The 26252-nt window shown below is 45.1% G+C and overlaps 1 protein-coding gene across 2 annotated transcripts in view; it reads left to right on the top strand.

The window, feature by feature from the left end:
- Positions 1–26252, top strand: part of LOC122816397 (nodal modulator 1-like) — an 877949-nt gene that overhangs the window by 615660 nt on the left and 236037 nt on the right. The window lies entirely within an intron of this gene.

Below are 26252 nucleotides of genomic sequence, written 5' to 3'. Positions count from 1 at the left end.
ATTCAGGCAGATTGCAAAGAAAAGCTCCTCAAGGACTTCCTCTTTGTCAAAACCCTCCTAACCTCCTTTAGGATACATCATCAACAAGAAGAAATCAAGGCAAACATCCTCCAGGAAGATCACTTTCTTGGGAGCACTGCTGGACACAGCATCCCAAATGGCCTTCCTATTCCCAGAAAAGCAGAGCTTCCTACCTCTCTACTTTACACAGCTGGCTTCCAGAACTCACCTCACTGTGAGGTAGTTCCTGCACACATTCGGGTACGTGGCATCTTGCATCCTTCTAATTCCTTTGGCCAGGCTTCACATGAGAAAACTTCAGTGATACTTAAATAACTTTGGTGTCAGCACTTACAACCTGTAGAGACCTCTCTACCTCTGATCCCCTATATAAGGGCCGAGTTTCTCTGGGGGGGCATGGGCCAGTGCCCAGAACAAGGGTGTTTCATTCACCCTCCGCCCAACCGGCAGACCTTTACCACCGATGCCTCAGACATAGCTTGGGGCACTCACTTAGAAGGCAGGTGCACCTAGGGTCTTTGGGATGCCCAGCACCTTCCCTTGCACATCAACCAGAAGGAAATGATGGCAGTATAAAAGGCTCTGACATCCTTCAAACCTCATCTCAAGCCAGGGGTCCTCCTTATCAAAACAGACGACACCACGGTACATCAGTAAACAGGGAGGGACACAATCTTACCCTCTGTGCAAGCTAGCCATGAACCTCTGGCTGACAGTCTCTTCCATGGGACTACACCTGATAGTCCAATACCTGCCAGGGATCAACAGCACCCTGGCAGACCACTTGAGCAGAAACTTACTGGACCCCACAAGTGGCAGCTCCACAGAAACATCTTTTTTACAAATCACTCAGGCCTGGGGGACCCCAGAGGTGGATCTCTTTGCTTTGCATCTCAACAGTCAGCTGAAAAGATTCTGTACCAGGGAGTACCACCCCTAGCGTGAAGGGTGGATGCCTTGACCTTCCCCTAGAACACCCTCTTTGTGTACACATTCCTGCCTCTTATTCCCAAGGTGCTGATCAGAATAAGAGAGGAGAGACCAAAGGCCATCCTCATTGCTCCAGATTGGCCCAGACAACATTGGTACCCCTTACTGCGCAACCTGACCTTACAGCTTCCCCTGATCTCAAACCCCTTAACTCGGGGTGGGGGGGGGGGGGTTGCTGCACCCAGACTTACAGACTCTCAAACTATCAGCATGGCTAATACCGTCAAGGCAAACAAGGGGCCCCTGCTAAGCAAACCGGTCCTAGACATCAGCACAGAGGCCAGAAGGCCCTGCAGCAGAAAAACTTACACAGAAAAATGGAAAAGATTCTGCTCATGGGGCTAGTCAAGAGGGGGCAATACTTCACAATCTTCCATCCCTCTTATCCTGGACTACCTAGCAGAGCTACTTAATAGTGGCCTCTCCTTCTCCTCTATTAAAATCCATGCCTCAGCCATTTCAGCTCATTTTGATACAGAATAACCCCTGTTCTCCCATCCCTTGATTAAACAATTCCTCAGAGGGGCTTCTAATATCGCACCTCCCAGAAGGCCATCCACTCCAGCCTGAGACCTGAATTATGTTTTGGAAAAACTTACTTTACCACCTTTCGAACCTGCTGCTTCAGCAGAACTAAGATACCTCTCTTGGAAGACTGCTTTTCTTCTATGCATCACCTCAGCCAGAAGAGTTTCAGAACTTCAGGCACTGATGGCCATTGAGCCCTTCATCATCTCCCATGCAGACAGGGTCTCCCTGAGGACTAATCCCTCATTTATGCCCAAGGTGGTATCTAATGTAACTCTCAACCAGGCCATACATCTACCCACCTTCTTTTCTAACCCTCAAAACAAGGGGGAAAGAGTTCTGCACTCACTAGACATGCACAGACAGCTCAGATACTATCTGGACTGTACTAAACTCTTCAGGAAAACTGACCAACTGCTTGTCAGCTTTGCCCCAGGGGCAGAGGGGAAGCCCATTTCCAAACAAACCATTTCCAAATGGATATCACACTGTATCCATTTCTGCTACAGATTGCATGGGAAACCCCCCAAGTCTATTTGAACCCATTCCACTAAGGCAGCCTCCACTTCCAGAGCATTCCTCAGAGGAGTTTCCACCAGGGACATCCTGGAAGCTGCCACCTGGACTTCTGCCCATACCTTTACCAAGCATTACCACCTACCTCTGTTTTCTAAGGCTAGGGCAGGGTTTGCCTCTGCAGTTCTGCAGGGCATGCTGACCCATTCCCAGGTCTCTTACTAATCCCATCACCCCGTCCTCAGCTTTGGGAATCCTCCCACAGGTGATAACTGCAGCAGTGAAACACAAAGAACATAGTATAGTTGTGTACACTTACCATAAATGTCGATTTTTGAGTGTATTCACTGTTGCAGTCCTGGTTTCCCACCGTCCTTCCCCTTTATCTCTTCTTTCTTTAGGAGACATAAGTTGCAAATGGTGGCTTTTAGCCACCAGGACCACTTTACCATATTTACTGGGGCTTCTGACTGGTTAGGGCAAGAAAAACTGATATAATGGCATTGCCTGCCTTCCTTTATAGCACTGATGATGACCTGACGTCAGACAGTAAGCGATAGCAGGCGACACAGAAAAACATTGACTCTGGTATTCGGGCCGGCCGAGGGCTACCACAGCAGGGATAACCCACACATGATGACTGCAACAGTGAATAAACTCAGACATCTACATTTATGGTAAGTGTACACAACTGTACTTTCTCTGGTCTCAGAAGTTTCATTTTCTGCATACCACAATTTTTCTCACAAGAATTTACAGATAACACATTGCATGGTGGATTACCTCACCATCAGTAGCACAAGCACTACCCTTTCGTACAGTCACACCAACAGCAGTAGTGACCATGGACACCTTCCTTCTAGGGCAGAAAGGCAGAATTTTGAAGGGAGAGTGATCCAAGGTATATAGTCAGATTTGGAGGCCAGTGTTCACATCAGTGTTTTGGAGATGAGGGTGGTCCTCGTTGCAGGCTTCCAGGATGGCCCTCACCAAGGGTGTGATATCCATGCAGTCAGACAGTGGTTGTACTGTGGTGCATCAACAAACAAGGAAGAACCCGTTCTTATCCCCTTTGCCCAGACGCCATGATGATTTGGCAGTGGGCGATGCCTGATAGCAATGCACATTCCGAAGTGTTCCGATGTTCTAACAGACAAGTTGAGTAGGACTGTAACTCCTCACAAGTAGTTTCTCAATCCAACAGTGGCAGTGCTAATTTTCAGTCGATGGGGCCAACCATGCTGTGATCCATTTGCTTGCTACCTGATAGTGCAGCAGTTACTTTGCCCTGATACCTTCAAAGGGCCAATTACCAAGGGATGCTCTAGTCCACAGTTGGCCCCCAGGCTCCTGTATGCCTTTCACCCATTACCCCTCATAAACAAATTTGTTCAGAAAGCCCGACAATGTAAGGCCAAAGTAATGCTCATTGCCCCTACTGGCCCTGACAAACATCATTCCCTTTTCTCTGGCCTCTACTAGTATTTCCGCCATGGATGCTGGATCAATATCCAGGCCTTCTTTCTCACCTATCTGGACTGCCTCCACCAAATCAGTCTACCATGAAACTAACTGCTTGGTTCATTCTGACTGTAGCCGGAGATGACAAGCTTCCCAGCAATGTTATTGTTAAGACCGTCCTCCCAAAAACAGACTACAAAGATCTACAACAGTAAATGGAAAAGTTTTCATCTGGGTGACGTCCAAGGGCTTGGACCCTTTCTATGCTCCCATTCCATCGATCTTGAAATTTTTAGCTGAACTCTGTCTACAAGGATCTAACTTATTCTGCAGTCAAAGTTCAGATAACAGTGATTTCCAGCTTTCGTATTGGACAAAATGATGCTTCTGTGGCTTCCTTAAAAATTTCAAAGGTTTTTCTTAGAGGAATCTTTCTACTGTGTTCCCCCATCAGGGATCCAGTGCCTCCATGGGATAATACTGTTGTGCTCCATGCCCTAAGTCAACCTGTGACTACTATAGTTACTACATTTTTGAGTTGGAAAACAATTTTCTTATTCGCTACCACCTTCTCAAGGTGAATTAAGCAGCTACAGGCATTCTTATGTAAGCCTTCATACTTAGCTTTCCATAAAGATGGGGTCTGTGTTTGAACTAATCCATCTTTCATATCAAAGATGGCATCTGTATCTAACTTAAATCAATCCGTAGAGCTGCCTGTGTTTTTTTCTTAAGTTTTTGAACAAATGGGAATACATTCTACACATGCTGGATGTGCATCGCATCGCCAACCCAGTTCTGTCTGCATCAAACACACAAAAAAAATCTGATTAAGTTTTTATTGCATACTGTAATGCTATACTTGAAAAAGTTGTTATGAATGTTAGTCTGTCCAGATGGTTATCAAAATGCATTTCCTTTGTCTGTGCATCATTGGGTTTATTACATTCCAAAACTAAGGCACATTCACCCAGAGCAGTGACTACTTCAACAGCCTTTTCTAAGGGACTACCAAGCAGTGACCTGGTCCACTGTGCATACCTTTGTTACTTGCTATAAGTTGGATGTACAATCCAGATCTTATTCTTCTTCTGTTGGCTCCAGCATCCTCAGGAATATCCTTACTTGATACCACCCTGCAAAACAGTTTAGGAATCTGTTCCATATGTTGAATTGGATGAAATAGACAGCATTAGATATGAAAATTATGTACTTACCATAATGATAGATCCATGTTGTCTGACATTGGTGCAGTTCAATCTCCCATCCTTCTATCCCCCTTCCAAATTATTTGTCTGGATAGCTTCGAGATGGTTGGGTGACCTCCTCTCTATACCCTGTCTGTGAGTAATACAATCACATTATGTTAGCTATTTTCCCTAGTCCATTTCTATTTTCTGCATTTAGAGACCATCTTTTCACTTTAACAGGTATACATAATTTTCTATAGAGCAAACTATCTGAGGTATTGGAGCGCAGTGCAGGGAGTTATGGGTAGGGGTGGAGTCAGAGCCCTAGAACCCAGGAAGTTTCAAATTTGGTTTCAAGGTCAATCCGAAGTCCCTCATATGTTGAAACATTCGAAAAATCAGACAACATGAAATCATCGTTCTGCTAAGTATATGACTTTCATTTCATTTCTTTTTCTTTAATACATTTTGTATTTTTAATAAATTTTGTATTTGGTTTTAAAACAGTTGATACATTTCATTTTCTTGGAAAAAGTTCGTAGTAGCAGACGCTTGGTATAAAAACATGTTTCGGAGCTTCATACTTCTGGGTGTGAGGAGCTCTTTAACTTGTCACAGTGAAATGGTTCCCCCTTCCACCATCCCTATATTTATTTGGTAAAGCGGTTTCTTGATTTAAAGTAAAACTGGTCAGTCCTTATTCTGATTTGATTTTTCAGGAAAGAGTAGTTGACAGAAGGGTTTCTTGACTAAGTCAGATGTGCATTCAGCCTATAAATGTTGTACTTCAGTGTTCTGATAGTGTAAATCACTTTTTGTCCTGAGCAAAGATAAACATGGCAAAAGAGGAAGAAACAGTGCAAGGGTGCTTAGGCTAGTGGGCTATTGTGTTAAAAGGGTCTGCTGATGAAGTAAGCTTGTTAGAATATGCCAGGCCTTTCTTAGTGCAGTAGTCTGACTTTTTTACTTTAGGGAGATTTTCGTCCAGGATATTTTGCAGCTGCAGTCGCACGTGTACATCCTGGCAATATGCTCACTAAGTATTGTGCCTTAAATATAAAGTTTGGGATGGTCGGTCCTGAATGAATTATTTAATTAGAATTTCCAGTTAGGTACTTCTGTTGTAGTCATTGTTTAGTATTCACTTTTCAGAGATTTCCCTGCTGATTGATATTTTGATAGGTACCTATTAAATGGATTGTTTTTTTTCTGCCATAACTGTAGATGATATGGAACCTTTCACTCATCAGGTAGCAATTCTCACTCCTTCATCCACAGAGCTTTAGAGTATTCATTCAGATTATACTACATATTGCTGAAAGGGGAATATTTTCCACTCCTAAGTAATTAGCTCAGCCTCTTTCTTATTGTAGAATAACCGAGGAGGGGCAAATCTACTCCTGGCAGAAATTAACAATACATTAATGTATGCACACACTCATAAGTCTGTGTGCATTGTTTAAACAAGTGGACGAGTCTTTATGGGAAACCCTCACCATAGGAAAAAAAAATACAGTAAGCCATCCCGTGGGCTGAAAAGTCTTTAATGATGTCACTGATGACGTAGGTCAGTTGTCATGTTGCTACCGTCCTTAATATTTGTCACTTACCATAATTAAATATCAGTGTTACGAATGATATCTTTATAGCAAATGCATATTTAAACATACAATTCAAAATATTTTAGAAAAAAAATTTCTAATGAGAATAAAATGGACTATTTCTGATCACAAGGTCTTCTAACTACAACTGGAAAGCTACAGATTGTCAGTTCCTATCAAAATCATATTAGATAACTCCTACACAAGGTTATATATATATATATATATATATATATATATATATATAAATAATCACAAGGCTATATATATATATATATATATATGTGTGTGTGTGTGTGTGTGTGTCTAATATATACATAGATAATAAATATGTGTGTATGTGTATATTACACAGACTCACACACACACATGCATATATATGTATGGGTCTACGTCATTTGCTCTAACTTCCAATTGACTGACACCCATTTGACTTAGACCAAGTGTCTGAAATTTCATTTGACTGACAAGTATTATTGGCAGTGTCCAGAGCACTGTAAGGCAAGTAAATGGAATATGTCCCCTTCCCCACTGTAGTGTGACCCTGGAGTTAGAATATGTGTGTGGGGGGCACAGCTGCCCCACAATGGGAGGTGCGGGGGGCAAAGCCCCCCACTTAATTTCATATTATATTGTTTGCTTTTGGTTTAATATTGCTTAGTAAAACAAAAGTAAGTGGGGGGGGTTCGCCCACCACACCCCCCATTGTGGGGGGCTGTGCCCCCTACACCCCCCAACTATATATTCTAACTCCATGGTCACACTGCAGTGGGGAAGGGGTCATATTCCATTTACTTGCCTTACAGTGCTCTTGAGACGGTCAGTAATACTTGTCAGTCAAATGCAGTGTCAGTCAGTTGGAAGTTAGGGCAAATGAAGTGTCTGTCAAAATATATATATATATATATATATATATATATATATATATATATATATATATATATATATATATATATATATATATATATAATGTATATTATATATTTATATATCTATCCATGCATACATATAGAAGATATGAGGCCCAGACAGAATGTCCTACATGGACCAACTCAAAGCCCGTCACTTTACTCTGTATCCTACAGACTGCTAAGAGGTGATCTGTGTCTGGCATACTAGGCATCCTCCAACCCATTACTGCTGGATTTACTGTAAATCAGCAAGTCAGATGACATCAGTAGTACTCAGAAGGGGGATATAAACCTCTCTTGCAACATCAACAGAATGGTTGGGAGGGACAGGAATATCTCACAGAGGACACTACTGCTCTGTAACAGATTCCCCATTCACATAAAACAAAGTTCATCACTATCCATTTTCAGGCACAACCTGGATCTATGGACGAGAACAGGAAATTTGTCCCAGGACTGCTCTAAGGCCAGTCTAAAACCAAATGGGATAGGTTATTTCAAACATAAAAAAGGATAATGATGAGGCTTAAAATGGCCTACAAGGCCAGCTAGCCAGGTACTAACCTTTGAACCCATATATGTGTTATTCCTGAGTCAAATAAGAAATGGATAAACATACTGTATACTTCATTAATATTTCATATTCAGCTGATATGAAACAATTGTTTACTATAACAACTCCCATTATTTAATTAGGGAGAATGATAATATTCAAATTAGATTGTAGTGAGATAGGTGGCAACACCAAAAGTCATCTACATTTGTATTGTCCTTCTCATCATTAAAGGTATTTTGGGCTGGAAAGCTTTTAGACTTGTTTTTTTGTGGTGCTGGTCTTCCTTAAAGACTCTGTCCATGTCATGAGTGTTTTCACAGTCAGTTGGCTTAGGATGGCCAAAGAAAGAAGATAAACCAAGAATAGGATTACTTTAAAAAAGCTCGGCCACTTTGTATTTGCAGGTAGTAGTTCTTTGAATAACTGTAGGCTATGAGAAGCTGTAAAAGGCCGGGAGTTAGGATGGATTTTTATGTGGCGGCTGTTTCCAACTTATTCTTCATTGAAGGTCTAGAAGTTTGACTTTTTTACTTTAACTATGGACTTACTAGGGATAACAGTCCATGTTCTTCATGTTTCACTGTTGCAGTCAGCACCTGTGGGGGTTATCCCTGCTGTGGTGGCCCTCGGACGGCCCGAATACCAGAGTCAGTGTTTTTGTGCGCCGTCTGCGCTCATCTGTAGTCTGACGTCAAGTCGTCAGTACTATAAAGCAAGGCAGCCGACTTCATTACATCAGTCTTTCTTGCGTGAGCCTGTAGCAGAAGCAGTTTGCATGAGTGCGGGTCGGTCACCACCATTAGTCGAATTTCAGAAGAAAACGTCTAAAACTAAGTACCCCGTTGAGGACCCTTTTTTCTTGCTGTAACCGATGTCTGAAAAAGTTAACAACTGTCTCGCCTGTGGAAAGCAGATCCCACACCGAGACTTTCATTCTTACTGCATCACTTGTTTAGGCCCAGACCACGACGTCCGTCATTGCCAGTTCTGTGCCCTCTTTAATGCGAGAATCTTTCGCCATTGAGTTCTTTTTGTAGACAATTATTTTCGTATTCAGTCTTTGAATTCAGATATGGCATACGTCAGTCAACAATCTGCCGACATTCCGAAAAAAACGTAAAGATAGAGACAGGCCTCACAAGGCTAAGCCTTCTGACAACGCTACTGCTAAGCAAGTCGTCAGTTCACCGGAATTCAGTGAGGTGCTTTCGCAGCCCCTGATGCCCGACTCGCTTTCTATGCAGGTTTCTGCCAAGACCCTTTTGGAGTCTGGTATGCTGCAGAAATCCACTTCATCTTCAGCACCTTTGTCTGTCTCTGCCTCGGTTGGGTCCAGAGCCACAACTCAGGCACCGGCTTCCAAGGAGGCCATTCGCACTACTGATTCTAGACAAAAACCAACAATGTTAAGTTGTCTATCTCGCCTTCATTCTTGCTGGATGGGTTCGGAGCCGATCCTCGGCTCTGACTCGGCCAATACTAAAGCTCGAGAGCTAATTCCACCGGCTCGAGGCTCCCCTATATCCCACAGTGCTAGGCGGTAACTACTCATCTCGTTTGCTGCTTAGCTGACGAGGTGCTTTTGTACCGGCTCTGGCAGGTTAGTGAAAGATTTTCTAAAATTTTCAAATCTTTAGACCCCCTAGTACTTTGTCACCACCTTTTTTTTCCTGGTTCAAAAAAAAAAAAAAATACCTCAGCATAATCCTTTCCTTATTCCCCTTAGTTAGGCCTTAGGCCCCTTCCCCCTTCTCCTAGTCCTTTAGTGTGACTGGTGTTTTATTTTCTTTAAGGTCTGTGTGTGTGTGTGTGTGTGTGTGTGTGTGTGTGTGTGTGTGTGTGTGTGTGTGTGTGTGTGTGTGTGTGTGTGTGTGTGTGTGTGTGTGATTCACTCTTAGACCTTTATTATGTCTAAGGTCTCAGGCTTCAAGAAGCGTGACTCGTGCTGTCAGAAAATGTCTCTGACAGACGGTCACACTTCTTGTGTGTATTGCCTGGGACCTTTGCACCTGCAGGACTCCTGTGCTGTATGTCATGGTTTCAGCCCTAGAGTCCTGCAGGAACGCAAGAATAAATTGATCTTGCGTGGCTTATTAAAGCCTGAAGGCCCCCCGACCCAGTCTGTGTCGGGGAAGCCTTCAAAGACTTCCAAACAGTCGGCTCCGGCTTCTGAGCCGACCTCTGGAACTATAAAGTCTGCTTCGACATCGGCTCCGGCTGGAGCCGATGTTTCCAAGCCTTATACTGTTACCTCGGCTCCGGCCGGAGCCGAGGCTGATAAGACTCAGTTGGCTCCGATACTCTTATCGGAGCAACCTTCGAGGAAGAGATCTAGATCCCCCTCCATCGGCTCCGTTCACTCGGCACCAGGATCCCCTCTTCTTTCGGAACGGAGTCATAGGTCACATTCCTCACGGTCTTCCAGGCTATCTGACCACGATTTGCAAAGGGTAGTGAGTAGACTTCTCAAGTCCGAGGCACTGGCCCAAATGCTGCATAGCCCGACTCAACAGTCAGTGGCTATTCCTGTTCCCCAATGTATTCCTCCTCCGATTCCTTTGAGTTCGGAGCCAGGGCTCGTCGGAGCCATGACTGTCGGTGCGTCGGATCCGATACCTTCCCTTTCGGCTCTGTCGTCTGCTCCGATCTCCTCTTTGGAGGGATCTCTGCGCTGAGCTTCCCTCGTCGGCTCCGGGGGGGGGGGTGAGTGGCATCGGACCCTTGTCCGACTCCGCTCTCCCTCTTGGGGCTTCGGCGCTGGTGAGTTCGGCTCCATCGGCCTCGGAGCCGTCCCTGTCGGTGCCGGGAGGGGTCCTTGTCTCTTCGGAGCGGGGACCTCCGGCCTTGCCTGATAGGGGGGCCTTTGAGGTCATGCGGAGCGTGCTAGAACCAGGGTCTGCCCCACAGTCGGCTCCGTCAGCCCCTCCATCTTCAGTGCCTGCGATGATTTCTACCCACCCCCCTGAATCAGACCGCAGAGAGCCAACTCCTCAAGTTTCCCCATTGGGAATTTCCTCCTCTTCCGAGGCCTCTCCTGACCCGGTAGGAGATCCCCCTAGGAAGAGGCAGTGCAAGAGGAAGCACATTGACTCCCCTGAGTCTATCACCTCGGACACTGACTTAGAGGAATCTGAAGGTTCCCCCCGATCCCCCTCTGAGGATGTCTCCTTTGCTGACATCCTTGAGATCCTGAAACAGAGGGGGAACTGGCCAGCCCTTAACCCTTCAGAGGATGAGTCAGTGTATCTTGAGGCGTTTGGCTCTCGCCCTTCTACCTCCTGGGTGTCCCCTCCATTTGACCCCCTTATGGAAGTGGTGGCAAAGAAGGCCTGGACGGCTCCTGATTCAGTGGAACCCACCCCGAGGAGGCCATCTAAGTTTATTACTGCCCCTAGAGATAAAGACTTTTTATCCAAAGGTGTCCCCGTTGATGCCATGGTGGTGGCCGCGGCCACTAAGAAGGAGTTAGCCGATCCTTCGGTTTCTGTCCATCCTCCTAATAAAGAATCTAGGACCATGGACAGGTACGGTAAGCGGATGTTCTCATCAGCGACTTTTTCAATGCGGTCGCTGAACTACTTATGTCACTTCACTCGTCTCCAGAGAGATTTACTCAAGGATATGAGTGAAGCAATAAAGGATCCAACAGCTGAGGGGTTCCAAGACACAGTGAACTCCCAGTTGGCAACCCTGAACTCCATCGTTAACTCCTCCATGCGGCTTATCTCATATGCTGTGGATGGGGCGAGTAGAGCCGCAGGCACAGGCATTGCCTTACGACGTCACGCCTGGATGCGGCTGTGCAACTTTGCGGACCCTTTCAAGGCGTCCTTCACCAATTCTCCCTTTGATGGATCATCCTTGTTTGGTCCACAGGTGAAGGATACATTGACTAGGTGTGAGGTAGAAGGTAAGACTCTCTCTGCCGTAGGAGTCCATTTTTCTACCCCTTCTAGGCCTTATCTCAAAGGTCAAAGGGGAGGAAAGATGTGGTTCCGTAAACAAAACCAGGGAGTCTCATCTGATGCACAAGGTCGATTCCCCTCTAGAGGCAGAGGGGGGAATAACAATAGACGCCGCCCTAGAGGCAGAGGAGGTCCGCACAACCAGGGTAGCAGAGAAACTTTCTCTGATAAACCCTTTCAGCATCCCTGAGGGGCTGCCCGGCTGTCCACCTTCGGAGGCAGTCGGGGGAAATTTATCCCTGTACCCAAAAGCCTGGCTTTCCCTTACACAAGACAAATGGGTACAGTCGATCATATCCGAGGGTTACAAAATTCCCTTTATTCACATCCCATCCCAACCAAAAGGATCCCTTCCAGACGTTCCACCCAGTCTAAGGGAACAAGCAGCATTAGAAATTTCAAAGCTGCTATCAAAAAGAGCTATCCAATCAGTCCCAGCAGACCAGCAAGGATCCGGAATCTACTCCAAATTCTTTTTGGTACCAAAGAAAACAGGGGACTGGAGACCCATACTGGATCTCAGCAACTTAAACAAGTATGTCAGAAAAACAAAATTCCGGATGGTCACGCTACAGTCCATTCTACCCTTCTTGGGCCAGGACAATTGGATGTGCTCAATAGATCTTCAGGACGCGTATTACCATATCAAGATGAACAGACGCTCCAGGAGATTTCTCCGCTTCAGGCTGGGAGCCAGTCACTACCAGTTCAGAGCCCTGCCCTTTGATCTCGCTACAGCCCCCCGAGTGTTTACCAAATGCATGGCAGTGGTCGCGGCTCACTTGAGACGTCAGGGATTCCAGGTGTTTCCATATTTAGACGACTGGCTCCTTACTGCCACCACCAGACATCAACTTCTTCTATCCAGGGACTTTATTATCCAAACTTGCCAAGCTGTAGGCATTTCAATAAATTTCGAAAAATCTGCCTTGTTGCCTTGTCAATCTATTACCTTTATAGGCGCAACATTAGACACACTCAATCTTTCAGTCAGACTTACAGAACAAAGAGTGTCAGACATCCGCAAGCAAGTTTCCCTTCTCTTGCAATGCAACAAAGTCAAAGTCAGACTAGTTTTGAAGGTATTAGGACTCATGGCAGCAGCTATTCCCCTTCTCCCCTTAGCTCGCTTCCACATGAGGATTCTCCAATGGATGCTGTTTACACAATGGTCCTTCCAACAGCTCCCGATGTCCTATACCATATTGATAACTCAATCATGCAAAAATCAACTGTCTTGTGGGATGACGTCACCTCAGGTTCTCCAAGGAAGACCTTTCACTCACCCCCCCCCCAGTCGCCACGTTGACAACAGACGCCTCCCTGATCGGGTGGGGGGGCATTATCAGGGCAGGACAGTCCAGGGCACGTGGCAACCGTTCGAGTGCCACTTGCACATAAATGTCTTAGAGATGAGAGCAGTGCTTTTAGCGTTGCAAGCCCTTCATGACTCTCTTCCAACAGGGACTATTGCAATTCAGACGGACAACATGTCCGTAGTGTGGTACATCAACAAACAAGGCGGAACCAGATCATACCCCTTATGTCGAGAGGCACTCAGACTTTGGCAATGGGCGATCTCTTCTCAGCGTTTTCTGATAGCAACGCACATTCCCGGGAAGTCCAACGTGATTGCAGACAAGTTGAGCAGGGCAATACTCATGCCCCACGAGTGGTCTCTGAAGAAATCAGTTCTGGAAGAAGTATTCCAAAGATGGGGCCAGCCTTGCTGCAATCTTTTTGCTACTCCCCAAAACAGCAAGTGTCACGACTTCTTCACTCTCTTCCCATTACCAGGCCATCCCACCAGAGACGCTCTAGTCCACGATTGGCCCCGGGGACTTCTATATGCCTTTCCCCCTTTTCCGCTGATAACTCAACTAATTCAGAAAGCCATCGCCTTGAGAGTGACTATGATCCTCATTGCCCCTTACTGGCCTTGACAGATATGGTTTCCGTTTCTTCATCATTACCTGTTGGAGCAGCCTTTGCATCTGGACCCAGTGCCAGATCTGTTGACCCACCAATCGGGCCAGCTGCACCAATCTCTTCATTCTCTCAACCTCACAGCGTGGTTTCTCCGATTCCAACCTTAGCCAGGCTTCCCTCAGTATCTCGCTCGGTCCGAGATATCTTGATAGCCTCTCATAAATCTTCTACCCGGAAGATTTATTATAGCAAATGGAAACGCTTTTCCTTTTGGGCAACATCAAAAAATATAGATCCCTTCACTGCTCCTATCCAGTCTATTCTAGACTTTCTAGCAGAACTCTTTCATTTAGGCTCTTCTTCATCTACCATTAGAGTTCAACTGGCTGCCATATCTAATTATCATGTAGGTGTCTCGGAGTCTAGCATCATGGCTCACAAGCTCTGCAAAGCCTTTTTAATATTTAATATTTCTTCTTAAACCTCCAATCAAAGATCCCCCGCCTCAATGGGACTTGAACTTGGTTCTGGCATCCTTGATCCTTCCCCCCTTCGAACCAGCGGCTTCATGTTCTCTGAAGTTGCTGTCTTGGAAGACACTTTTTCTGGTAGCCATAACTTCAGCGAGAAGGGTATCTGAACTCCATGCTCTGTGCAGTCGTCCTCCTTACTTAGTTTTTCACAAAGATAGAGTTTCCCTCCGTACTAATCCATCCTTTTTACCTAAGGTTTCCTCTCAAACAAACCTAAACCAAATTATTGATCTCCCTGTCTTTTTCCCTAACTATTCAAACAGGTCGGAACAAAAGCTACATTTTCTGGATGTTCACCGCCAACTTGGGTATTATTTAGACAGGACTAAACAATTCAGGAAATCTGATCAGCTTTTCCTGTCTTATGCGGAAGGAAAATTGGGCCTTCCAGTTACTAAAGTGTCCCTTTCTAGATGGCTTACCTCTATAATTACCTTCATCTATGAAATCAGACATCAAAAATTGCCTTAAAGACCTAGAGCTCATTCAACTAGGGCATTAGCTACATCTGTAGCTTTTCAGAATAGGCTGCCAATAGATTCCATTTGTGCAGCAGCCACCTGGGCTTCTCCTCATACCTTCATTTCACATTACAAATTAGACATGGTCTCCAGAAACCGTGCCAACTTTGGTTCCACTGTTCTCAAGAGTCTGTTCCAATAGGCCACCCGGGATAAGGTGCTAGGGACGCGGTCCCATCCAGCAAGAATGAAGGCGAGATAGACAACTTAACATTAAGAAGTTATGTACCTACCATAACGTTCCATGTTAGTTGTCTTCTCGCTTCTTTCTTAAGGCCCCACCCTCCTTCCCCCAAGCCTGGACAGACCGATAGGAATTCCTTTTTGTGATCTTCCTCTGGAAGTTGTCATTCCCACATGTCTTCCACCTCTATTTCCCCTTTTGTTAGGTCTAGGTTACCTTTCACTCAGGTTTATATAGAGGTGGGTTACCCTTCTCCATTCTGGAGACTAGTATTGCTTGGTCTAGCTATCAAACGAGATCTGAGTAGTTACCGCCTAGCATTGTGGGATATAGGGGAGCCTCGAGCCGGTGGAATTAGCTCTCGAGCTTTAGTATTGGCTGAGTCGGAGCCGAGGATCGGCTCCGAACCCATCCAGCAAGAAAGAAGGCGAGAAGAAGACAACTAACATGGAACGTTATGGTAGGTACATAACTTCTTATTTTCTCTTCCGGCTACCGCTTCTCAGAGACCAACGGATTCTCTCAGGCCTTGAAGCCAGGACACTCCTAGGAAATCTGCTTCTAGCCACCGTCTTGCTACTGCCCCCCACCCCAAGTTCAAATGCTCAAAATGGCGGAGGATCTTATTTCCCTTATCCGAGGTACTCAAGCCCCCACTCCAAAAAGGAAAAGGGTGATTTCTCCAGAAATTATGACAGACCAAGAGTCTGAGGAATCTGATTATTCTGCCTTTGAAGAGGAACTTCAGCCCTTAACTGTTTGAGGATTCAGATGAAGAGGAATCCATCCCCTCTGCCTCCTCTCCAGAGGACCTCTCCTTCAGGGAAACCTTTCACTCCCTCAGGGAACATTTTCAATGGGAATCGCATGACTACCCAAAGTCTAACAACTTGGAGAGTTTCTGGACCTGCTCCAGCACAGACCCCTGGCCATCCCACCTATTCTAGAAGTGGTGGATAAGGTTTTCCTTGAATCCATTTTAGCCCTGGATGCCCTGCCTCCTGCTCCAGCTAAATTTGACAGGTACTACTGAGTACCGAATTCTCTCAAATACCTGTAAAGGAACCCTACTGCAGACCCTGAGGTCATTACACAAGGACCCAAAGGAACTAAGACTAGTTCTGCCAAAAATTCCCTTCCTTTTGACAAAGACTCCAGAGCTCTGGACAGATGGGGTAAGAAAGTATGCACTTCTGCAACCTTAGCTATCAGAGCACTCAATTGTCAGATGTTCTTTGTGTTTCACTGTTGCAGTCATCACATTTGGGTAATCTGCTGGCAGGTTGCCCTCAGTCGGCCTGATTAACAAAGTCTTGGGTCCTGCGTCGGTTGCTGTCCCTTTTTCCATGACGTCAGGGGTATAAGACATGCAGCTGACGCCATTACATCAGTCTTTCTTGCCGCGCGGTGCCCAAAGCAGAAGCAGTTCGCAAGTGCCGGTCGGCCGACTTCTGAAATTTTCGTTTTCGAGTTTCAGAACCTTAGTCTTCAACTGAAAGCTAAGTACCCCATTGGGGAAACTTTTTCTTGCTCCTTACTAATGTCAGTAAAAGTTAATAATTGTATTACTTGTGGGAAGCAAATACCTCATAAGGATTTTCATTTGTACTGTATTCCTTGCCTAGGCCCTGACCACTACGTACCTTGCTTTCGGTTTTGTGCTTTATTTAATCAGCGCCCTATCCGTCGTCGGTACATTTTTGCTTCTAAATATTTCGGTTTTCGGTTTAATTGTCCAGAAATGACGTTGGTTAGCCATCTGACTACCAGAATACCGAAAAAACGCAAAGAAAAAGACAGAGACAGGCCGTTGAAGTCCAAAACTGCCAACAACGTTTCTCCTAAGCCAGTTCGCCGGTACTCAGTGAGGCGCTTTTGCAACCCCTGATACCCGCTACTTCTGATTCGCAGGCCTCTACTGAGACCCATTCGGAGTCCGGTATGCCGTGAGATGCTTCACTTATGGAACCCGCGAATGTCTCTACCTTGGATGGGTACGGAGCCGCTGTGCAGTCACCGGCTTCTGAGGGTGTATTCGGGCCTACAGACTTGCATATTAAACTGGCTCCACCTTCAATACTAAGGCCTAAATCTTGATCTATGTCTAAAAAAAACGACTCCCAGGCCACATGTTCAGGCCCCTATGCCTAACAAACAAATGATCAAAATGGCTGAAGATTTAATTACTCTTAATCAGGGGTAGTCAACCTCCCCCTTTCTAAGAGGCCTAGGACTGAACTTGACTATGAATCTTCTGAACAGGGCTCTGTTTCTTCTGACTCTTCTAATGACCTGGATTTGTCCATACCTACTTATGAGGACTCTGATGCAGAGGATTCCATTCCCTCTGCTTCTCCCCCTGAGGATTTCTCTTTTGGGGAAACTTTACATACCTTAAGGGAGCATTTCCACTGGGAAAGTCAGGATTTCTCTGAATCCAAAAAGAGGCTTAGGGATTTCCTTCTCCCTCAGCATAGGCCTTTGGCTATACCTCCTATACTAGACATTGTTGATTATGTGTTTTTGGAATCCAGTATGGCCCCTGATTCCTTGCCTCTGGCCCCTAGTAAACCAGACAGATACTACAGGGTTCTTGAGTCCCACAAATTCCTTTTCAAAAACCCTGTTGCGGACCCTGAAACCATTTCTCAGGGCCCAAGGGCATTAAGGCTTCTACTGCTAAAAATCCTACCCCTTCTGATACAGACTCCAGGGTTCTGGATAGATGGGATAAAAAGGTTTATACTTCTGCAACCTTGGCAATCAGAGCTTTAAACTGTCAATTCCGTATGCTAAAATATCAACAGCATATCATGGGACTGCTTAAACAGAAAATGATGTTGATTTCTGACTGTGTGGAAAATAGATTTACAGGATTTATTGCATTCAGCTGAACAAGTTAGAAGACATACTTTGCAATGTGGTTTTGATTCTCTCGAGGCCTCTTGCAGGGCTGCTGTTACTGGATCTGTGCTTAGAAGGCATGCTTGGCTTAAGGAGCAATCTCTGCCTGATTATGTTAAAACAAAACTGTTGGATGCTCCTTTGCAGCAGGACCATCTGTTTGGCAATAAGGCTGAAGAAGTTCTAAAATAGATGGAAGATGCAGCTAAATCTATGCAAACTGAGAAAGATTTCTTACAAGTACAACATCCAAGATTTAATAGGCACTGGCCTACTAAGAACTGGTCCTTTCCAGCTCCTTCCAGAGCCTCTCAAGCCAAACCCAGACACTCCAAAAGCACCAGGCTTCAGTCCCAAGGGACTTTCAGAACTAAGCAATGGGGTGCTTCCACTTCCAAATCTGGAAATAACAAGACACCACCCTATGGTAAACAGTCTCAATGACTTTCCTTTAAAAATACCAAGCACTTACATCTTGGCTGCCCCTTTAGGGGGAAAACTGGCTCTTCATGCAAAAAAACAGGCAACTTATAACCCAGGACAAATGGGTTTTAAAAATAGTGTCCCAGGGATACAGATTTCATTTCCACAAATTGCCAACTCCAAACGGGTGGCCAGATCTGCCCCCAAATCAATGGGCAGAGGCTCAGAAACAAGTACTTTCCCTCCTAAATGTGGGGGCTATTCAACTAGTACCAGAGGAGGAAAAGAGACAAGGTTTCTATTCCAGACTTTTCCTGGTACCCAGAAAAGACAAATCATGGCGTCCAGTTCTGGACCTGTCTACTCTAAACATCTTTCTGGACATTCCAAAATTCAAGATGCTGACTCTTCACCAGTTACTTCCTATGCTAGGCAAGAATGCCTGGTTGGCAACTCTAGATTTAAAAGAAGCTTACCTGCCTATCCCAATCAGGGAATCTTGCAGAAGATACCTACGCTTCAAAGCAGGCTACTTGCATTATCAGTTCTCTGCACTGCCCTTTGGCTTGTCTACTGTGCCCAGAGTATTCAGAAAGTGCCTGGCTCCAGTAATTGCATTTTGCAGGCAAAGAAATATTCAGATATATCCATACCTGGACAATTGTCTAATTCAGACAGAAAACCAGGCCATTCTTCTAAAACATCTGGCGTTTGTAAAATGGTTCTAACTTGTCTAGGGTACACCATAAACGAAAAGAAATCACAACTGGTACCCTCTCAAAAAATTACATTCCTGGGTGTAAGCTTGAATACAACTGCCCAGATGGCTTTCCTTACGCCAGAAAAGCAAATTCATTTGGTGACTTATTTCAAACAAGTGGCCACAAAAACCCTGCTATCTGCAAGACAAATACTGCAAACCTTGGGGTTCATGGCCTCCTGCATTCTTCTAATTCCATATGCAAGACTGCATATGAGGAAACTTCAGTGGTACTTAAAAAGTTTATGGAGTCAACATTGTCACAGCCTGGAAACAGTGATTCCTGTCATACCTTGCCTATGCCTGGAGTTCCTATGGTGGGCAGAGGCCTGCCACCAAAACAAGGAACTGCCATTCACACCACCCCCTGCCGCCCAAACCCTAACTACAGATGCATCAGACTATGCATGGGGGGCTCTTCTGGCAGGGAAGTGCATTCAGGGCAAATAGAGCCCAAATCAAATGCACCTTCATATCAATCCAAAAGAAATGCTAGCTGTACAGAATGCTCTGACAGCCTTCAAAGACTACCTTCATCCAGGACAACTAATGGTAAAGACAGACAACACCACGGTTATGTGGTACATAAACAAGCAGGGGGGGTACACATTCCTACCCCCTCTGCAGACTAGCCATGGCATTGTGGAACACGGCCTTGAGCTACCAAGTACAACTACAAGCTCAATTCCTGCCAGGAAAGCTGAATACTCTGGCAGGTGAACTAAGCAGAAATCTCATGGACCCACACGAATGGAAAGTGGAAGCACGGCTTTTCAACATGTTGACACACAAATGGGGAGCCCAGACATAGATCTTTTTGCCTCATCCCAGAACTACCAGTTGGACAAATTTTGCACAAGAACTCCGCACAAAAAAGCCTGGAAAGTGGATGCTCTGTCCTTCAGCTGGAAAAGCCTATCAGTCTATGCCTTTCCCCGTCTGCCTCTGCTCTCCAAAGTTCTACTAAAAGTCAAATGGGACAAACCAAAAATGATTTTGATTACTCCAGACTGGCTTCGCCAACACTGGTACCCACTCCTGTGCAGTGTGTCACAAATTTCTCTATGGCACCTGCCTCAGACACCTTCCTTACTGTCTCAGCAGGAGAACCAAATTCTGCACCCTCAGCTCCAAACATTGAATCATGCAGCTTGGCTAATCATTTAAATTCCCCCTTAGCATCCCTCAGCAAACCTGTGATGGATGTCATTTTGGAGGCAAGAAGACCTAGTACTAGAAAATCTTATGCTGACAAATGGAAAAGATTCTGTGCCTGGAATCAATCTCAAGGGATGAGCACAGCAGCGCCCAATTTACCTCAGATTTTTCAATACTTAACTGAGATGCTTCACAAGGGCCTGTCTTTCTCTTCCATAAAAATCCATGCCTCCACCATTTCAGCTCATTACAACACAGAACCCCCCCTCTTCTATCATCCTCTGATAAAGCAGTATCTCAGAGGGGCCAAAACTTGAGACCACCCAGGAGAGCTCCAACCTCTGCCTGGGACCTTAACTTTGTATTGGAGAAACTCACTCTACCTCCTTTCGAGCCAGCTGCTATTGCAGACTTAACATTTCTTTCCTGGAAAACAGCCTTCCTTTTAGCAATCACTTCAGCTAGAAGGATATCTGAATTACAGGCCCTTATGGTAGTGGAGCTTTTCATCATGTTTCATGCGGACAGGGTGTCACTCAGGATGAATCTATCCTTCATGCCCAAGGTGGTATCCAGTGTGGCTCTTAATCAGTCCATTAATTTGACAACTTTCTTTCCCAATCCACAGAACAAGGGGGAGCGGATTCTGCATTTGTTGGATGTACGCAGACAACTTAGATTCTACTTGGACAGGACTAAATCTCGAAGAAAATCTGAACAACTGCTGGTAGCATTTGCTGCAGGGGCAGAGGGGAAGGCTATTAAAACAAACCATTTCTAAATGGATAAGCCATTGTATTCATTTCTGCTATAAGCACCCTGGAAAACCTATCCCCCAGGGGATCAGATCTCATTCCACCAGGGCTGCATCTACTTCTACAGCCTTTCTCAGAGGTGTTCCTACCGGGGATATTCTAGAAGCTGCTACCTGGAGTTCAGTTCATACTTTCGCCAAGCGTCATCACTTACCAATTTTCTCTAAATCCAGAGCTGGCTTTGCCACTGCTGTTTTGCAGGGCCTTATAGCTGGTCCTAATGCTGTATAAATCCATCCTCCCAACCATAGCTTTGGGAATCTACCCAAATGTGATGACTGCAATAGTGAAACACGAAGAACATAGTACAGTTGTGTACACTTACCATAAATGTAGATGTTAGAGTGTATTCACTGTTGCAGTCCTGGTTGCCCTCCCTCCAGCCCCCTGTTACTATACCTTTACTTTCTTTTACTATGCTTAAAAGCCTTTTTGGTGTATTTGCTTTTGTTTGGAGGTATATTTTTGTGTTTTTAGTTACTTATATATATATATTTTGCTCCCCATTTGGGGGGCACCTGACATCTGGGGCAAGAAAAACTGATGTAATGGTGTTGTCTGCATGTTTTGTACCCCTGACGTCATTAAAGAAGGGACATTAACCGACGCAGGACCCAAGACTTTGTTAATCAGGCCGACTGAGGGCAACCTGCCAGCAGATTACCCAAGTGTGATGACTGCAACAGTGAATACACTTGAACATCTACATTTATGGTAAGTGTACACAACTGTACTTTCCATATGTTGAAATATCAACAACACACTTTGGAAAAATTGAAACAGATTACTACCTCTCCTGACGGTGCCAACTCTAAAGAGCTGGCAGAATTACTACACTCTGCTTGTCAAGTAGCCAAGCACTCATTACAATGTGGATATGACACCCTAGAAGCCACTCGCAGGGCAGCAGTGACAGGATCTGTTATTAGAAGACATGCATGGCTGAAGGAACAACCTCTCCCTGACCATGTCAAGTCTAAACTAATTGATGCACCCCTAGACAAGGAACTCCTGATTGGGGAAAAAGCAGAGCAGGTACTTAAAAAGATGAAAGACAAAGCAAAATCTATGCAGACAGTAAAAGATTTCTTTCAAGTTCAACCGCCAGATTCAGCAGGAATTTCCCCTCTAAGCACTGGGCCTTCCCTGCACCCAGCAGACAGGGCCAAAGTAAGCCTCGCAGGGACAGGACATCCAGGCCCCTATCACAGGGCCAGCAAAGAAGCAAACAATGCACCACTTCCACCTCTAAGGCCAGGAGTTCTAAGCCAAGCTTCTGTGGTAAGTACTCACAGTGACTCTTCCTCCCCCCTCTGCCCTCCTTTCACTCATGTAAAACTAGGAGGCAGGCAAACTCTTTTCAAGGATAATTGGGTCTCTATAACCAAGGACCAATGGATATTAAAAATAATTTCTCAGGGATACAGATTCTCCTTCAGCGAACTCCCATTTCCAAGAAGGTACCCATACCTCCCCCCCAAACCAGTGGGCAGAGGCATTAAAACAGGTAAAATCCCTAATTTCCCAGGGGGCAGTGGAACCTGTCCCTCCAGATCATACAGGAAAAGGTTTTTACTCCAGACTGTTTCTTATTACCAGAAAAGAGGGCCCTTGACGCCCCATCCTGGATCTATCAAAACTGAATACCTCCATGGTGGTCCCCAAATTTAAAATGCTAACCTTGCAGCAGCTCCTGCCTATGCTCGCTCCAAATGCCTGGCTGGTGACACTAGACCTAAAAGATGCCTACCTCCACATCTTCATCAGGGAATCGTGCAGAAAATTCCTGCACTTCAGAGCAGGCAATCAGCACTTTCAGTTCTCTGCACTGCCCTTTGGATTATCTACTGCTCCCAGAGTATTCACCAAATGCTTGGCCCGGCTATAGCATTCTGCAGATAGAGAAGTATACAGATTTACTCTTACCTGGATGACTGTCTCATTCAGGCAAACAGCAAAAAAAAAAGTGCTCCAGGATCTTCTCTTTGTCAAAAAACTTCCAGCTTTCCTAGGGTTCACCATCAGCGATTAAAAATCAAGGCAAAACCCCACCAGGAAAATTGTTTTCCTGGGAGCTGTGCTAGACATAGCTTCCCAAATGGCTTTCCTATCCCCAGAAAAGCAGAGTTTCCTGACTCTCTTCTTCAACCAGCTGGCTTCCACAGGCCACCTCACTGCGAGGAAGTTCCTGCAAGCCGTGGGATGCATGGCATCTTGCATCCTTATCGCCAGGCTTCACATGAGAAAGCTTCAGTGGTACTTACAGAGCCTTTGGTGTCAGCATTCTCAGTCCCTAGAGACCACTGTCCCAATGATCCCTTGCATAAGGGACAAATTTTCCTGGTGGGCAGAGGCCTGTGTCATGAACAAGTATCTTCCCTTCATCCTCCGCCCTTCCAGCCAGACAATCACCACCAACGCCTCAGACATATCTTGGGGCGCTCATCTAGCAGGCAGGTGTACCCAAGGCCTTTGGAATGCTCAGAAACTTCACTTCCACATCAACCAGCACAAAACACTCTGACTTCCTTCCAACCATATCTCAGGCCAGGGGTCCTTCTTATAAAAACAGACAGCACCACAGTAATATTTTACATCAGCAAGCAAGGGGGGCACCCATTCATACCACCTGTTCAGATTAGCCATGAGTCTGTGGTTTACAGCCACCTCCAAGACTCTCAAACTTTCAGCTTGCCGCCTTCTTCTTCTTCTTTCGGCTGCTCTCATTAGGGGTCACCACAGCGGATCAACGGTTTCCATTTCTACTTTCAGCTTGCCTCATACACTAAAAACTAACAACAAGGTACTGTTAAGCAAAGCGGTCGTGGACACCATCACAAAGGTCAGAAGGCCCAGCACAAGAAAATCTTATGCAGGAAAATGGAAAAGATTCTGCTCCTGGAAACAATCAAAAGGGGGACAGTACCTCCCAACTTTCCATCTCTCTCATCCTGGATTACTTATCAGAGTTGCTCAATAATGGCCTCTCCTTCTCCTCTATTAAAATCCATGCCTCGGCCATCTCTGCCCATTATGATTCAGACCCACCCCTCTTCTCTCATCCTTTGATTAAGCAATTCCTCAGAGGGGCTTCTAATATCAGGCCTCCCAGAAGACCTCCTAGTCCACTTTGGGACCTGAAATATCTGTTAGAGAAACTAACCTTACCCCCTTTCGAACCTCCTGCTTCTAAAGAATTAAAATACCTCTCCTGGAAGACTGCCTTCCTACTAGCTATCACCTCAGCCAGAAGGCTCTCAGAACTTCAAGCCCTTCATAATTTTCCATGCAGAGTCTCCCTGAGGACTAATCACTCCTTTATGCCCAAGGTGGTATCTGATGTGACCCTTAACCAGGCCATACACCTTCCCACCTTCTTTCCCAACCCTCAAAACAAGGGGGAAAGAATTCTACACTCACTAGACATGCACAGACAACTAAGATACTATCTGGACTGCACCAAGACATTCAAAAAAACTGACCAGCTTCTTGTAAGCTTTGCCCCAGTACAGACTGGGAAGGCCATCTCCAAACAAACCATTTCCAAATGGATATCACACTGCATCAGTTTTTGCTACAAACCACATGGGAAACCCATCCCTATGTCAGTCCGTACCCACTCCACTAGGGCAACCTCCACTTCCACTGCCTTCCTCAGAGGAGTACCTACCCAGGGACGTATTGGAAGCGGACACCTGGACCTCTGTCCATACCTTTACAAAGCATTACCATCTACCTGTCTTTTCGAAGTCCTGGGCAGCTTTTGCATCTGCAGTTCTGCAGGGCCTCCTGACCCATACCTAGGACTCTATATATCCTTCCACCCTTTACTTCAGCTTTGGGAATCCTCCCACAGGTGATGACTGCAACAGTGAAACACGAAGAACATAGTACAGTTATGTACATTTAACATAAATCTAGATGTTCGAGTGTATTCACTGTTGCAGTCTTGGCTTCCCTCTTTCCATCCCCCTTTTTTCACATCTTCCCCTAGGGAGACACATGCTTCCCAAGGTGGCTCTTAGCCACCAGGTCCACTTCTCTCTCTTCCCTTCTACTTCTGACTGGTTAGGGCAAGAAAAACTGATGTAATGACGTCGGCTGCCTTGCTTTATAGTACTGATGACCTGGCGTCAGACTACAGGTGACAGCAGCCAGCGCACAAAAACATTGACTCTGGTATTTGGGCAGGCCGAGGGCTGCCACAGCAGGGATAACCCCCACAGGTGATGACTGCAACAGTGAATACACTCGAAAATCTACATTTATGGTAAGCGTACACAACTGTACTTTTCCCTTTCTCCTTGTCAATTTTCAGTCCGAGTTCCATGAATTAATGCATCTAAGAGTTTTGAAACATGAGGATCGTGTTCTTGGTGCCAGATGATGACCATTGTATGTTTGTATGTGTCTACTTGCTGTATGCACTGTATAGTCTTAGGAAAGCTACTGTTTGACTTTTGTGTCATAAAAATTAGAGTCTGCATACTTTGCATTCTGGAACTGTGCTCTTAAAGAGAGTGATTTGTTAGAACCTCACCTTTAGCATTTAAAGTCAGCATATAGGTAGAGCACTGCAGTGTTTGCTGACATTGTCATTCGTGAGCTAAATCAAAAGAGATTGTGTAAATTTGTCAAGTAATTCTTTAGCAGAGCTCTGTAATGTGTAAAGGAGTTGTCGGCAGCACTTGGTATTGAATTTTTTTGTTAGTGAAAGTCAGACAAGTTTATGCACTGTTTGAAGGAAGGTATTTTTTGGTATGCATCATTTATAATGCTGCTGTATGGTTTAAAAAGTGATTTTTGGACAGTGTTGCGCTTTAGCTGCAATAATGGTAAGACACCGCAGTACTAGAGTAGGGGAATACTTATTTTTTATCTTTGAATCAACTTTTCTTATTTCTCCAAGGTAATAGAAGAGCTACGTTAGTGTACTTAGAATTCGTGGTGGAGTACAATGTTTCCACGTCAGGAGTGCAAAGGGGCACATCTTCCTGCTAAAGCAGTTATGTTTTAATGAGTGTTTTGAAATGTGTTGTAATATGGTGCTTCTGTTCATCAATGTGCTGCAAACATTTTGTGGATAGCTGTTCATATGTTAGTTACCCATGTATCTGCTGTGATGTGCCTGTTAGCAGTGTCAGCACTGAAGTGTTCTGTGTTTGACCTAAATCCAGATCATTCTATAGAATATTGAGATGTGGTGGGAGTTTTATGTTAATTTCATTTTGACAGATTAACATTAGATCTTTTAAATTTGCATTGTGTTTTCAGTGTAATATTCAT

The sequence above is a fragment of the Protopterus annectens genome, chromosome 12.part0 (genome assembly GCF_019279795.1).
Source record: "Protopterus annectens isolate FY-2018-M chromosome 12.part0, PAN1.0, whole genome shotgun sequence".
Taxonomy (NCBI): domain Eukaryota; kingdom Metazoa; phylum Chordata; order Ceratodontiformes; family Protopteridae; genus Protopterus; species Protopterus annectens.
The sequence above is the reverse complement of the archived record's forward strand: the minus strand, read 5'-3'. Positions and strand labels throughout refer to the sequence as shown.